Here is a 15,052-nt window from a genome sequence, read left to right as displayed (position 1 = left end):
GAGCAGTTTTAAGTTCACAGAAAAACTGAGCAGGAGTATAGTTTCCAAAGACCCTTTACCCACTCCCTCCACCACCCCACCAGTTTTGCCTATTATAACATCCGACAGGAGTGTAGTGCATGTGTCACAACTGATGAACTATACTGCTAGATTATTATGAACTGAAGTCCGTTGTTTTTTTATCAGGGTTCACTCTGTGTTGTATATTCTACTGGTTTTGATCAATATAAAATAACATGTATTCACCACTTTTGTATCCTATAGAATAGTTTTACCAAAAAATCACTCATACACCCCTTCCTCCTTCCCTCCCTTCCCCAGTCCTGGGAAACCACCAAACTTTTTTTTTCCCCCATGATTTTACAGAAGGTACATTTTTATCTTTGTACAGAAGAATATCTACCCGCCAAAACCACAGGGACGCTTCTGCCCTGAGGTGCATCATGTTTAAAACTTAGCCAATGCGTTGCGTCTAAGAGCAAACCCATTTCAAGATCTTACACTGGGTCACTTCAGTGTATCCCATCTCCCTTTTATCTCCTACTCTAGTCCATCCTTTCCCTGGTCAGCGTAACCTTATGCTCCCCTTCCCCTCGTGCATCCATCCCTCCCTGCCTGTGATGCATCTTCTATGTCAGTGCTGTCCCAAAGAACTTTCTGCAGTGATGAAAATGTTCTACGTCTGCGCGGGTCAATATAGTAATCACCAGATCAATGTGGCTATTTATTGAGCATTTGGAATGTGGCTAGTGTGCTGGAGGAATTGAATTTTATTTTTAAGATTTTATTTATTTATTTATTTATTTATTTATTTATTTATTTATTTATTTGAGAGAGAGAGAGAGAGACAGAACACAAGCAGGGGAAGAGGCAGAGGGAGAGGGAGAAGCAGACTTTCCACTGAGCAAGGAGCCTGATGTGGAGCTCGATCCCAGGACCCTGAGATCATGACTTGAGCTGAAGGCAGACACTTAACTGACTGAGCCACCGGGCACATTGAATTTTAAAATTCTGTTTAATTTTAATAATTTCGGGACACGTGGGTGGCTCAGCTGTTGAATGTCTCCCTTCGGCTCAGGGCTTGATCCTGGTCTCAGGATGGAGGCCTGCATCCGGCTCCCTGCAGGGAGCCTGCTTCTCCCTCTGCCTATGTCTCTGCCTCTCTCTGTGTGTCTCGCTAATAAATAAGTAAAATGCTTTTCTAAATGATTTTAATAATTTCAACAGAACGAGCCCTGTGTGGCTAGTGACTATTGTATCGGAGAGCACAGGCATGTAAATTTTTGCCCCTGCAAGATCACCCTTCGTGATAGCATTTGTGAACTTTCCCCAACCTTATACCTGAAATGCTCCCCTCCCCCTTAAATCTGCCCCAGTTAGGAAAGAAACAAGAATCCTGCCTGACCCCTGGCTGGAATGCATCACTCCCAGGTTTACCACCATCAAATACATGCATATTCTTCTCTTAAAACATAATAGTAAGGTAGCTTACAAGATTTAATTTATAAGGCTTTTCCATATTCCTTGTCCACACATTTCTACATCTCCCTCTGTTAAATGTTCTCTGTTCAAAACTATCTACTCGTAGGAAACAGAAAATGACATAACTCGTGTTTTAGTTGGCAGTAACTATAAGCCATTGTCCATGTGTTGACACATGTCATTTTAGATGATTATGGCACAATATTTAAGGCCTGAAAGAAGGAGAAGAGAAGATAACATCAAAAGAAGCTAAAAATTTCAGTTCCGGAGTCAGCACGGAGTGACTAAAGAGCTCTGGGCTGTGGCTCTCAGGAGGCTGGAGTTCTAAGGACATGTGTGCCACCAGCAGGCTCATGACATTAGTCATATCACTTCATCTCTCAGGACTCAGCTTTCTCCTGCATCACATGCAGGCTTGTGACCAGATGTTCCGATTTAATGTCTCTCCCAGACTAAAGCGTTCCTTGGGTCAAAAGTAGTCTGGGAATAACTAGGAATGTTGAAACCACTTTTGTCACACAGACTGTTTCACACAGTGCCACCCCCACCCGCCCTTCGCCACTAGCAATGTTTGCGATGAGCACATCCACTCTGCTAAGGACAAGACCAAAACAATATTTCAAGAGCCAACAAAACCCAGGTCAGAGTGAGTCATCGGTCCTGACTATAGCGGCGAAACTGACCACAGAAGTTTGTGCATAGTCTATATGATGTCCTTAAAACATCTGCACAAACCTTTTATTTCCAGTGCTTTGAACAGAAATAAACAGTCTTTAATCCAATTTCTACATTCCACAGATGAAATGTTAAAGTATAAACATGGACTCCCGGCTGAGTATCTCTTACCTACATGCCCATGTGAGTGGTCAGTCAAATGCCTGGTCTCTGTTACATAAGCAGCAGGAAATCTCTGCTTATAAAAATAGGGTGAGTTGTGCTGAAGTGAAAGTCCGTGTTCTGGACTCTTAATGTGCACATAATTACCACTTAGGCTTCCAAGCGAAATGATTTGCTAATGGCAACTAAAATGTGACATGCCCCAGAGTGAAATAATTGATTCATAACTTGGGAGGGTCTGAGTTGATTGTTCTCAGTCAAATGCCCAAGTATTTTCCCTTTCCGTGCCTACACCTCACATCTGCTGCCCCATGTATACAATAGGAACAGTGTGATGACTAGTGACACAAGGACAGAGCACTGCAAACCCTTCCTCCAGAGTCCTTGCCACCATTGCGATTAGATTGGTTTATACCCTCGCTTGTTTGCTGTCTCTCTTAGCTTAGACTGCAAGTTCCAGGAAGGCAGGGTCTATGTCCGTTTTTGCTCAAAGCCTGGCATGTAGTAGGGAGTCAACAAAAATCTCTTGAATAAAACAGGGAAGCCATTTGCAGTCCTTGCAGTCAAATCCCTGGGCTTGGATCCAGTGTTCCTGGACAAGCAGCTTTCCTGTCTATGCCTTAGTTTCATCTTCTGCACAGGAGGATAATAATGGTGCGAACTTGATTGAATCACTGTGAGAATTAAGTGAAGTAATACATACAAAGAGCTCAAAACAGTGTCTGATACATAGTGAGGACTCAATGAATGTTAATGATTTTTAATGGTGATGGAAATGATGATAGTTGATGTGTAACAAGCACTTCATAAATGATAGTCCTTCTTCTTAGGATTACTACTGTTCTTGAAGGAGCATCTGCCCATTGAAATATCAGTTATCCGGAGGTCCTCAGTTACATATACTATGACAGGACCATTGCTTTCCCTTTATATGCTATGCCAGGTACAGGGTCAGAGACGGTGTGTCCAAGAAGACACCAAAATGATGTTCTCAAGACCACATGGGTATATAGGGCCCAAGGGAAGTAACAGAATGCTTTACCACCTCCCTACATTCATCCCTCTCTTACCACCTTGTCCCCTCCACCCTCCACTCATCTCTATTTGACCAATCCTCCCTGAAAGTCCCTGTCTCACAAGTCAGCCTCCCCTATAGGATCTCTCCTCCCATCACAGTTAAAAGATGCTTTCCAGGGATCCCTGGGTGGCGCAGCGGTTTGGCACCTGCCTTTGGCCCAGGGCGCGATCCTGGAGACCCGGGATCGAATCCCACGTCGGGCTCCTGGTGCATGGAGCCTGCTTCTCCCTCTGCCTGTGTCTCTGCCTCTCTCTGTGTGTGTGTGTGTGTGTGTGTGTGACTATCATAAATAAATAAAAATTAAAAAAAAATAAATAAAAATAAAAAAATAAAAATAAAGATGCTTTCCAGAAGCCTGTTCTCTTGTAGAAATAGTTTATTGCCAGAAGGTAAACAATAGAAGCCTGTGTTCCTATCTTCAGGACAGGAAGGGAGAATAAGGGAAAAGGCTCGAGGCTAATTCTAGATCCTACATTTACTGAGTCACCTCTGGTGAGTTACTAGATTAACTGTGTCTCAGAATAATATCAGGTGGAAATAATCAATATGTGATCTACCCCCTGGGCTTGTGAACATTCAATGAATATGTAAAGGGACTAGTTGTGATTAAGATAAGAGAGTTGCTAAATTGTGAAACATAGAAATGTTGCTATTACCCGCAGCCTCCCAACTCTAGCCATTCTGTGTTTCCAAATTCATCTGGGAGGGTGAGCTAAAGGCTTTTTCCTTTCTCCCTCACTCCCTTTTTGAAGGGTGGGGCTAATTCTTGTGGAAGGACAAAATGCAAGGAGGCAAACACGCACACACACACACTTTCTTCTTTGCCTTCTGGCTCCTTTTCTAATTTGTAAATAAAACTCAAACAATGCCATAATTTCATTTCAGTAGTTTCCATATACTGTTCTTTAATGGAATAAGGTCATGAAATCTTGCTCTTACCCACTCCCAACCTTCTGGATTAAATAACACTAGATTTGAATTTTATGGCATTTTCAGGAGCGGATTTTTGCATGATGATTTCAATTTCACTTATTTGAGAACTGTTATTAAAATCAAATTATTTTTGATAAGCAAATCCACTTTGATCCTTTTTATTATTATTTTTTTTTACAATTAAGGAACACTCACTTAAATATTCATTGTTCTTTGAACTATGCGTTACTATTTCTTGTTTGAACATGATCTAGCAAGATCAGTAGTTAACTTGTAAAAAAAATAAATAAATAAATAAATAAATAAATGGAGGAAGGGGTTAGCATGACACTCAAAGAAGGAGGTATCCCAAAGGACCTAACTGTAAAAAATGAAAGTGGTATCCTGGAGCTCCTCAGTGCGAAAGTAAAATGAATACTAAAAAATAGTGCATAATTTGATCCATTTTATTCTGATGGGTAGGATATACAAAAATTTTGCCAAGCTCTAGATTTATGGTTTAGGCAGAGGATTGGGTAGATGATCTGGAAAATACAATGCAAATCCTGGAGTATTTCATAAACCTTACTAGAGTTCACTGACTTCTGGAGAAAAATTTTCAGGCAAATTCAAGTTCAAATCATAAGGTAGACTTTAACCTGTGAGAAGCTTTTCCTGAGCATTGAAAGGACATGATATGGAGGTATTTGGTTCATTCAGAGGCATTTAAGGCCTTTTTCAAAAGATTCTCAAACACTGAAGCAAATATAGCCTCTGAATTTTAGAAATATTTTCTTTTTCCTTATCTGAGCAAAATCATATGTCCTGTTGATAACTCTAACTGCAGCCAATTTTTAACCTAAATAAAAAAAGAGAGAGAGAGAGAGAGAGAGAGAGAGAGAGAGAGAGAAGAAAAAACGTGCTGTGGGATTTAGTTAGAATTGAAAATTCATTTCCTTTCTAGGTAGCAATGACTTCTGCGTGGCTTTTCAACAATAAGGCGGGTTAGAAATAGTTAAACCTGTGGGGAATGATGGATGGTCTCATATCATGTCACACTCTGTGTTCTTAGTGTTCAAATTATTTCCCCAAGCCTCCTCCCCTCTCTGTTTCGCCCTCTCCCCCTTGCTGGGAGCATCTTCTTGCTCAGAGAGAACCTGCTTGGCTGCGTGACCCCAAGAGTTTGGTTCCCAGGATAGATGCCTGTTTCCGGGTTCTGGAGCTTTTTACCTCTGTGATCTTCAGCTAGAGGCTTAACCTTTTGGACTTCAGTCTACCCATGTGCAACAGGGTACTTCTTCGCAGGTTTGTTGTTAAAACCAAATCAGACAGTGGAGACTTTGCTGGCAGGGACAGTGGTTTCTCTAGGGCCCCTAGTTGCAATGAACTTTCACTTGGACATAATATTGCAATAGATCAAAAATCAAGTGGCCTTTGGGGCATGTATTAATGGTGAGGGTCAAAAATAGATTCCAAATTCTAGCCTCTGAGAAGGAACAGAAGACAGATTGTAAATGTCCTGGGCAGTGCCTTTGAAACCCTAATGTGGGCCCTGGTACATAGTATGCACTAGACACATGTGTTTTGATAATTTTTTAGTCAGATTTGATAGAGATAAGGTACTTTTACTAGAATGAAGCTCGTAAAATTAGAGGATAGTAGAGGATGATGGGTTGGGAACAAAGGATGGGAGTCAAGCACCTTGTGTTCAAATTCTAGGTTAGGAATGACTTTGGACCAAGGTGCTTAATTTTCTGAATTTGGGTTTAAATCTGATCATTCTTCTTCCTATTCCATGCTCCCAGGTGTTAACACACACACACACACATATAGACACACACACATACACAGAGACATACACACACACACACACACACACACAGAGCAATGACAGCAGTACCACTCTGAATGGCTTCACACTGCATCCAAGATGAAGTCCTGGCCCACCAGGCTCTTCATGGTTGTATCCTTGGTTATCTCAGCTCCAGCAATAGTAGCCCAGAGCTACTGTCCCTGTGCTCTAGATGCTGGATAAGCATCTTCTTGCCCGGGCTTTCCAACAACCTCTTGTGTCATCTGCCATGAATGATATTTGCCCCCAGCACCAGCCCTGCCTCTCCTGTTACCTGAATAACCCTGAATGTCCAGTCTTAACATCATTTTCCCAGTGAGACATTCCCTCCCTTTTCTATGTCTTGGTCAGGACCCCTGTTACATGTTCCTTAGTTTGCCTCTTTCTTTATTCTCACTGCACTGTGATGTCTCTTCCCCCCATAAGACTCCAGGAGATGTAAGTGTGTGTATAAAGGACAGGGCTGGTGCGCAGTAGGAGTGGCATGACTGCTGCGGTCTCAGGGTCCAGCCCAGTGGCTGCTCACAATACTCACTGACGGATGCATGAAGAACACTAATATCTACTCACTAATATCTACTCATAGGCTTGTGAGTGCTGAAGGAGAGGATGTATGCATAGAGTTCAGCACAACTCTTGGCACATGGCAAATGTCTCAGTCAGTGGTGGCTATCATCACAAAAAAGAAGGTTTAAGCGATGAATTTGTTTCATTTCTAAATTCTTTGTACCCATTCTTCTGATTATTATTTGAAAGTTTTAGGGTGGAATGAGATGAAACAATGTGCCAAACCTAAAATTAAAGCCAGGACAGAAATAGCTTTGATGTGATGGATGGATCTAGTGTGATTATGTGTTTGCATGGGCTTTGGGTCTGGCTATGCTCCAAGTGCAAACATCTATAACCCAGTTCATCAACCAGATGTGACCGGTTTGGGGAGGTTTTGTTTTTGTTTTTGTTTTTTTAATTGAAACATGATCTCTGCCTATAGAAACCTACATGTTATCACTTGCAAAATGACTGCAGTGAATATTATAAAACTATAATTTGCAAAAGATAATTATGGAATCCACATGAAAGTCTTACCCTTGAGTAATCAAATGTGAATACTATACCTACAGCTGGAATTTTAAGGTAGGATTTTTAGGATGGAGACAAGATTATGTAAAATTTTGTGTGATCAAGTTGCATCCTCTTTTATTAAAAGATTGTAAGTTAGTGTAAGATTTCTTTCATTTTCAACTGACCAGGTAAGTTATATATTTTGCTGAAAATCTAACATGGGCAGGATAAATACTAAAGATTCTTATTGTTGTAACAAACTTTATGATTCTAAGGAAGGAAGTCATGATGTTATGTTATCAGGAGTGAGGTTTTACTTTTTTGAAAATTTATTTATTTACTTATTTATTTATTTATTTGAGAGAGAGAGAGAGAGGACATGAGCAGGGGGGAAGGGAAGAGGGAGAGGGAGAAGCAGACTTCCTGCTGAGCAGGGAGCCCCATGCAGGGATTGATCCCAGGATCCTGTGATCATGACACAAACTGATGGTAGATGCTTAACTGACTGAGCCACCCCAGTGCCCCAAGTTTTGAAATGAGAACTCTTAATTCCATTTTCTAGGACTGGTCCAAAATTTCATGGAGGGAAAGGGAGGTAAGAAGCAAAGGGACATTTGGAAAGAGGAAGGGAAACCTGACTAGCTTCTACCGCTTATAAATTATGATCCCTCTTGCTAGTATCCTGAGGTTGGTTTTTCCTCTGAACATCCCTGAGGAGCTTCTGTTAATACACTTGGTGTATCAGTTAAGGATGTATTTAGCTGCAAGTAACAGAAAACCCAAACGACTGTGGTTTTAACTAATATGAGATTATTGTATACACATCTCAGTAATCCAGAGGCAGGTGGTTGCTAGTTTTGTTTATAGCTCATGAGGCCATGAGGGACCTAGGTCATTTTATCCTCCTGATCAGCTTTTCCTAGGCCTCATGTTCCAAGATATTTGTCGTAGTTTGAACATCACATCTGCTTGGAAAAGAGGAAGAGTATGGTGTGTCTGTCTCCTTTTAACAGGAAATCAAAAACTTTACCAGAACTCCCAGGCAAACATCTACTTATGTCTCATTGCATGGGAAAGTGAATATTGAGCTGGACAAGTGTTTGGTGATGAAAAAGAGGAAATGAGCCTTAGATAAGCAGCTAATAGTGATGCTACGCTTGGCTTAGTCTTCATACTATCCTGGTTGCCGTTGGAAAGTGGGGAAGGGGGTAGACTGATGTATGTGTCGGTCACGCTCCCTCAGTAGGAAGCGGGTGAATAGGGGAAGATCCAACAGACCAATTCCATAATAGCTTAGCTAGCAAGGGCATTCATTAGTAATATTTTGCTGTTAACTTATACTTTAAAAGCTATGATGTAAATTAGAATAAGAGATATAGCCATTCTAAAAAAAAAAAAAAAAAAAAAAAAAAAAAGAGATATAGCCATTCTGAGCTGAGCTAGAGGCCATCCAACCCAAGATGACTAGCTATTTGCAGTGGTTCGGAGGTGACTTTGTATGACTGTGTGTCCCTGTGCTCTAGAAATAGCTGGGCCTTCCTGATGTCCAGGCTGGCACACAGCCCTTTTGCCAAGTCGGAAAGATCTGAAAAGTCCCATTCCATTCCATTTGCAGAAGCCACCACAGCATTTCTTCTTCTGACCCTAATGGGAAGCACATGGAGATCATTGAATGTTAGGAGCCCTTCTATGCTCAAATTATGTTTTTCAAGCAAGGGCTATGATAAAGTAACCTCCAAACATGACCCTGGCAAAAGTCAGTAGCCTTGCTTATTCTGGCCACGTTCCTGGTGCAATCCAGGGTTCTGGGAAGATTTACTTTGATTACAACCTTTTTTGCCCTCTTTCTCTCCCTCTTACACTCATTATTTCTTACATAACATGTACGAGTTAGCAAAACTGAGAATTTCACTCTTGAGCTAATTAAATGGATGTAATATGCACTTGGCTTCTTTTCTTTGAGAAGATCTGGCCAAATTAGCATGTTGTACTGTTTTCCTAAGGCACACGTAACTGCAATTCTCTTTAATTCTTTAGATTTCATGTCTCAGCGTAAGTTTCACTTTTGTTTTCCATGGCAAAGATGACAAAAAGGCTTATAGTATCTTTAAAATTTCCTTTAGCCAAACAACACCGTATGAAGACTATTTCTTCTAAAGCCTTTTTCTTAGTGTACTGAATGGGTCTCATGAGAATTGGCTCATTTCCAAAAAGCTTTTGCATGAAGTTTATATATGAAAATTAAAATTCACATTAATTAACTCAGTATATATTGGCTAATCCTAGAAATACTACATTCTCCATGAATCATGAAAATAGTAGGATACATTAAAATACTAGATTTGAAAAGTATTTTCAATCATACCACATTGCTTACCACAAAGTGTGTGAGTCACGATTTTTGCCTTCTGTTCAACAGCAGCTCCATGTAACATTGATTGAGTACCTTATGTATGCGCAAAGCCTGTCTACTCTAAGAGAGAAATTGGATGACACAATACTTGCTCTCACAGGACATCTTATTCCATTAAGAGGAAACAGACGTGTAAACAAATAATTACAATGCTGTGTGGTAAAACACAATGATAAAAAGATACACAGGGACAAGATTTAACTCTGTTGGAGGATGGCGAAGAGAAGGCATTGGAGAGAGTTCAAAAGGAAAGTGACACCTGATTAAAAGCTTTTCTTGATTGGAGGGGGGCTGGAGGAGTGGCAGGGACAGCATTCTGGGCAGAGGGAAGGTGAGTAGGGGTGTGGGTGTTCAGTAGGAGTGCAGATAAGAAGTGATCATGAGACCTTGAGCTGAGGCAGTGCTATGAGGAGATGAGAGGGGATGAATCTGTAATACTTTGGAGGTAAAACTGAACACCTCAGCTGTTTGTCCATTTCGTATCTTCCCAAAATGTTACCAAACGTGAGATTTTTTGATAGTTCATCAAGATGATTTTGCTAGTATTGTCTTCTCAATATATAACCCGACTTATGTTTTTTAAGATTATTTATTTATTTATTTATTTGAGAGAGAGAGAAAGAGAGAGAGAGGCAGAGACACAGGCAGAGGGAGAAGCAGGCTCCATGCACCGGGAGCCTGATGTGGGATTCGATCCCGGGTCTCCAGGATCACGTCCTGGGCTGAAGGCAGCGCTAAACCACTGAGCCCCCGGGGCTGCCCAGATAATCCGACTTAAAGCAAAGTTTTGACAAACATCATATGGGCACAATCTGTTCTCATTTGAATATTACATGTATATAAATAAATGCCCAGGGCTATATGCATAAATAGTGTCTTTTCAAGGCATTTATTTTTGGTTTGTAGCAAAGGGCTGAGGGCAAAATAAGAAAATGACATAATATTTGGTGGGTGCAGAGAAAACACCAAACTGGCTTTCTCACTGGTCTCCTTTCTGCCTGCATGAAGGAGTTACTTGGTTACCTACCACTGCATATTAGTAGAAAAGTTTTCCCAACCTGACCTATAAATGGCCAAGCAACAAACTGCCCCATTCATCCATTCTGTTGACACGTTCTGAGCACTAGGATGCTTGGAACCTGGAATAGAGAAATCAGGAGGCTGTGGTCGTTGCCCGTGAGAGAAAGGGGGAGGTAGACAGATATTCTCAGTACAGTGTGACAAACACTTTATTACAAGTGGACCCAGGCTCCTGAGGGGGTGAACGGGCTGCCTGGTACCCACAGAAAAACTTCCCAAATGAGGTGATAAAGCTTTAGAAATTTAGAAGAACGGAGAAAAGGAGGGACACATGATGGCCTTTCAAATATAGGGAACCATGTAGACCATCTTATTGTGAGAAGTTTGGATTTCTCTGCCCCAACTAAGGGCAGGTGTGGCCAATAAGGTGTGAATAGAAGTGTTTTGTACCACTGCTGAACAAAACCTTAAAGAGACATCATGGCATTCCAGAGTTATTCTTTCTCTCTGTCACATGAGAAAACCATTTCCAGAAAGGGGCTGCTCATTCAGTGTGGGTCTCAGAGTAAAGAACATTCTTAACAATATGTAATGTAAGCAAGAAAGAAAGTTGTGTTGTTGAGGACCACTGAGACCTGGGGATGGTGGTTATAATAGCATAACTGAGGAGAGCTGACTGACACAGAAGCATTATATGCAAAGGCGCAGAACTATGAACGGGTGTGGAGTGTCTGAGGAACGGTAAGTTTAGCACAGCCCGGAGTGTAGACTCACTGGTTAGAGCCTGTGTGGCCAAAATAGAACCCAGAAAGGTAGTTGGGAATAGATTTTTGAGGGGTCTTAAGTACCCTTCTGAGAAAGCTAAATGGTATTATTTAAAGAATAGGAAGCCAGTAATGCTAAGGAGTGACATGGTAAGATTTATTTCTTAGGAAGATGATTCTAAAGGGAGTGGAAAGGGACCAGCACCAGTAGAATCAGCTAAAAAAGTTGTGATATAAATAAGTAGCACTTACTGTGCTAGGCATTTTGTGTCTATTTACTAAAGTAATTCTCACAGTAACCCTAACTGGTAGGTATTATAAGACTTTTTTATATATGTAAATGAGCAAACTGAGGAACAGAGAAGGTAAATATAACTTGGCTTGGCCACTCCATAAGAAGCAGTGGAACTGGAATTCCATCCCAAGCCATCTGGGTGCCAGAAGCCACACTCTACATCGCCACACCATTCTCTCAGAATGTAGCCAAGTGATAGTCAACGTCTGAACTAACACAGTACGTGGAGATGGAGAGGAAGGTATCAAGTCATATTTCTGAGATTGTGCAGAACGTGGGCATGAATTGGAGCTTAAGGGTGAGAGAGAGATGGAGAGGCTGGAGGTAATGCCCCATTTTTTACTTAAGAGACTAAATAGGTGAGAAACAATGACCAGAAACAGAATATAAGTACAAGTTTGGGGAGGAAAATGAAGAGTTTTGTTGGGGATGCATTAATTTAGAGGCAAATATGCAGCACCAAGTAGAGATGACCTGTTGACGTGAAATATGGTCCCAAAGCTCAGGAGAATGTGGGGTGGAGGCAGATCCAGGGAGGGCAGAAGGCCAGCAGACAGATGCAGAGACTGAACCGAGCAGAGGACCAAGGGCAAGGTAGGAAGAACCCCATTATTTAAGGAGTAGATCCAGGAGGAAGAGCCAGGGAAAGATTGGGAGGCAGTGATGAGGAAGACAAGGGTGTCAGAGAACACAAGCTTAAGATGACTGAAAACTGGAAAAATTGGGAGATGGCTATGGCTGCTTCTGTTTGGCATGTTCCAGCCATACAACGGCTTTGAGAAACCAGAACCTCTGCTTACACCATGGCACAAGCATTGTATATCAGCAGCATCGCCGTGCAGGTACGGGGGTGCATTGGGTGGAGGCAGAGACGTAGAAAATGGGCTTCCCCAGTCATGACTCTCAGAGAGTTGACTATACTTACTGCAGACCTGCTAATGAACTTTTGAAACATCAAGTTCCCATAAATGGAAAGAAATAGTACATTTCTGGGCAGCCTGGGTGGCTCAGCGGTTTAGCACCACCTTCAGCCCAACCCCTGATCCTGGAGACCCGGGATCGAATCCTACGTCAGGCTCCCTGCATGGAGCCTGCTTCTCCCTCTTTCTCTCTCTCTTTCTCTCTGTGTATCTCATGAATAAATAAATAAAATCTTTTTTAAAAAGTACATTGCTTCAATTTACAGGAATTTGACTTCAAACATGGTAATGAGAAAGATTTAAAAGTAAAATCATTTTCTAGAACACTCTCATACCTGTAATAACCGGCTTATTAGATTCACTTCTTACGGGATCCCCAGGAATATTAAGTTTCAACAGACTATAACTAGTTAGAATCATATTAAAGATATTTGCATAGAATTCCTCAGGTTTTTAGATGACTTAGTACAATATCATAATTTTTTAACATATGAATAGCTTGAAGCCACATAATTTATTATGCAATAGTCTACTAGGAATAGCCCACATGCATGCTTTGTAGTAGGGGAAGAGGAGAACATCATTTCGTCTACGACACAAATGACATCCAGGGCACCCGAAATTATTAAGGTCCATTGAGATGATGTTTGAAAAGGGTTCCATGGAAACAAAGCTTGGAAACCTCAGGTTAAACGATCTTAATTTTTTTTCCCATTGCAGGGCTATGGGAGCCTTGAATATGTTGGTTCATACTGTGAACCAGCTTAGAGATGGATGTAGTATACAACAGCCCTAAACTTATCTGACCGTAGATTCCCCCATGTTTTTCCAAGAACACATGACCCATCTTATTGAATGTCCTATTGGTAGATTCTCTTTCTGTTCAGAATGTTTGCGGTTCCTTCCTAGAGTATCCTTTTCCCATAGGACGTCCTGCCCTACTCCAGTTAATACAGAAACAGTTATGGGACCTCCGTTGGCCAATGCAATCTGGCTACAAGCAACGAGGGTCACTTCTGAGCAGACACTTTAAGAACTGGCCTGTAGTCCACCTATTCTTTTTACCCTCTGCCACAACACCAACTATATGCCAGATAAAGACTGTTCCAATAGCCCAGAGTTCTGGAATGTCCTGTGATCAAAATATAAATATATAAGCAACGAACTGTTGACTGTTGTAAGCCATTAATATTTCAGGTCATTTGTTACCACAGTAACTTAGCCTAAGCTGACTCCATTTTTCCTTTAAGCATTTCTAAATTACTTGGACCTTACTGCTTTTTATAGGTGTGCTCATTCAGTTTCAATTTCATAAATGATGAGACATTCTTAGAATTCCTCTCCAGGTTCAGCCAGTAACACTTGAAGGTAAACTAAAATATATATAGTGCTCAAACTCTTCTATGCCTAGAAAATTACCTGGAATTACCAAAATGGACATTCCCGGGCCCAATTCCCAGAAACTCTGTTTCAGTGGGCTTGGAGTAGATCCAAGATCCAAGAAATCTGGATTTTGAACCAGCCTCCCAAGATATTACTAGTATAAGTGGTCTACCACCAATACTTTAGGGAGTGTATTCCTCTAAAGTCACTCATCTGATTACCCGTTATAGGTACCATGCATTTCAATAAATGCCATTTCAGTTTAAGTAGGCACCATAGAGACTCTTTTTTTGAATGGGTAGGGGCATGTATGAAATTAGTTACATTACATTTTAGTTTATATTCATTATTTTTCATCGTATTTTACTAGAAAAATACTTTATGCACAAAATGGTACTCATGTTTGAATGCCTTCTTTTTCAGAAAATGTGACTCTAGGTGACCCTTGGCTTTTTCAAAGAAAAAAAATCAATCTGTTCTAAAAAGATTAAATTTTATTATCAGTGATGATCAAGGGCTATTTCTGTTGCAAGTGAATGAAACCTAATTCAAACCACCTTAAGCAGAACAAGTTTATTGGTTACAGAACTAAAACGTGCATCACTTTGAGAGGATGAAGTTTGTTGCTGGTTAAGCAGGCAGGACATGTTAGAACTGGAGACCAGACCTGCCTTTGGGAAGGTGTCGGGAGTGAGGGATGTTGTTGATAAGAGAGCCAAAGGAGGATGGTGCACAGGTTCTGGTGGGAGGAAGACCCAGCAAGCAAGGCACTACCTGGAGAGTGTGGGGACAGGTGAAGGAGCAGTCTATGAAGGTGTTTTGCACCAGGGAAGTTTGCCAAGTTGTGACCAGGCAAATGTCTTGGCAGCCCGTTAAGAGAGGAGGGAGGTAGATAGAGTAAAGAGTGTCAATCAGTTGGAATCAAGGCTTCTCTTATAGTTGGATCTAGATGCTCAAAAGATGGCTTCAAGTATCTAGTTTTTTCCATCTCTCAGTTCTGCTTTCCTCCATGTTACTTCACGCTCAGGCAGACT

General features: G+C 41.2%; 1 protein-coding gene across 2 annotated transcripts in view; it reads left to right on the top strand.

Annotated features, from left to right (window-relative positions):
* Nucleotides 1–15,052, top strand: part of LIFR (LIF receptor subunit alpha) — a 238,596-nt gene that overhangs the window by 127,843 nt on the left and 95,701 nt on the right. The gene's annotated exons all lie outside the window — the stretch shown is intronic.

The sequence above is a fragment of the Vulpes lagopus genome, chromosome 3 (genome assembly GCF_018345385.1).
Source record: "Vulpes lagopus strain Blue_001 chromosome 3, ASM1834538v1, whole genome shotgun sequence".
NCBI lineage: Eukaryota > Metazoa > Chordata > Mammalia > Carnivora > Canidae > Vulpes > Vulpes lagopus.
Note: the sequence above shows the minus strand (reverse complement) of the source record. Positions and strands in the feature narration are given on the sequence as shown.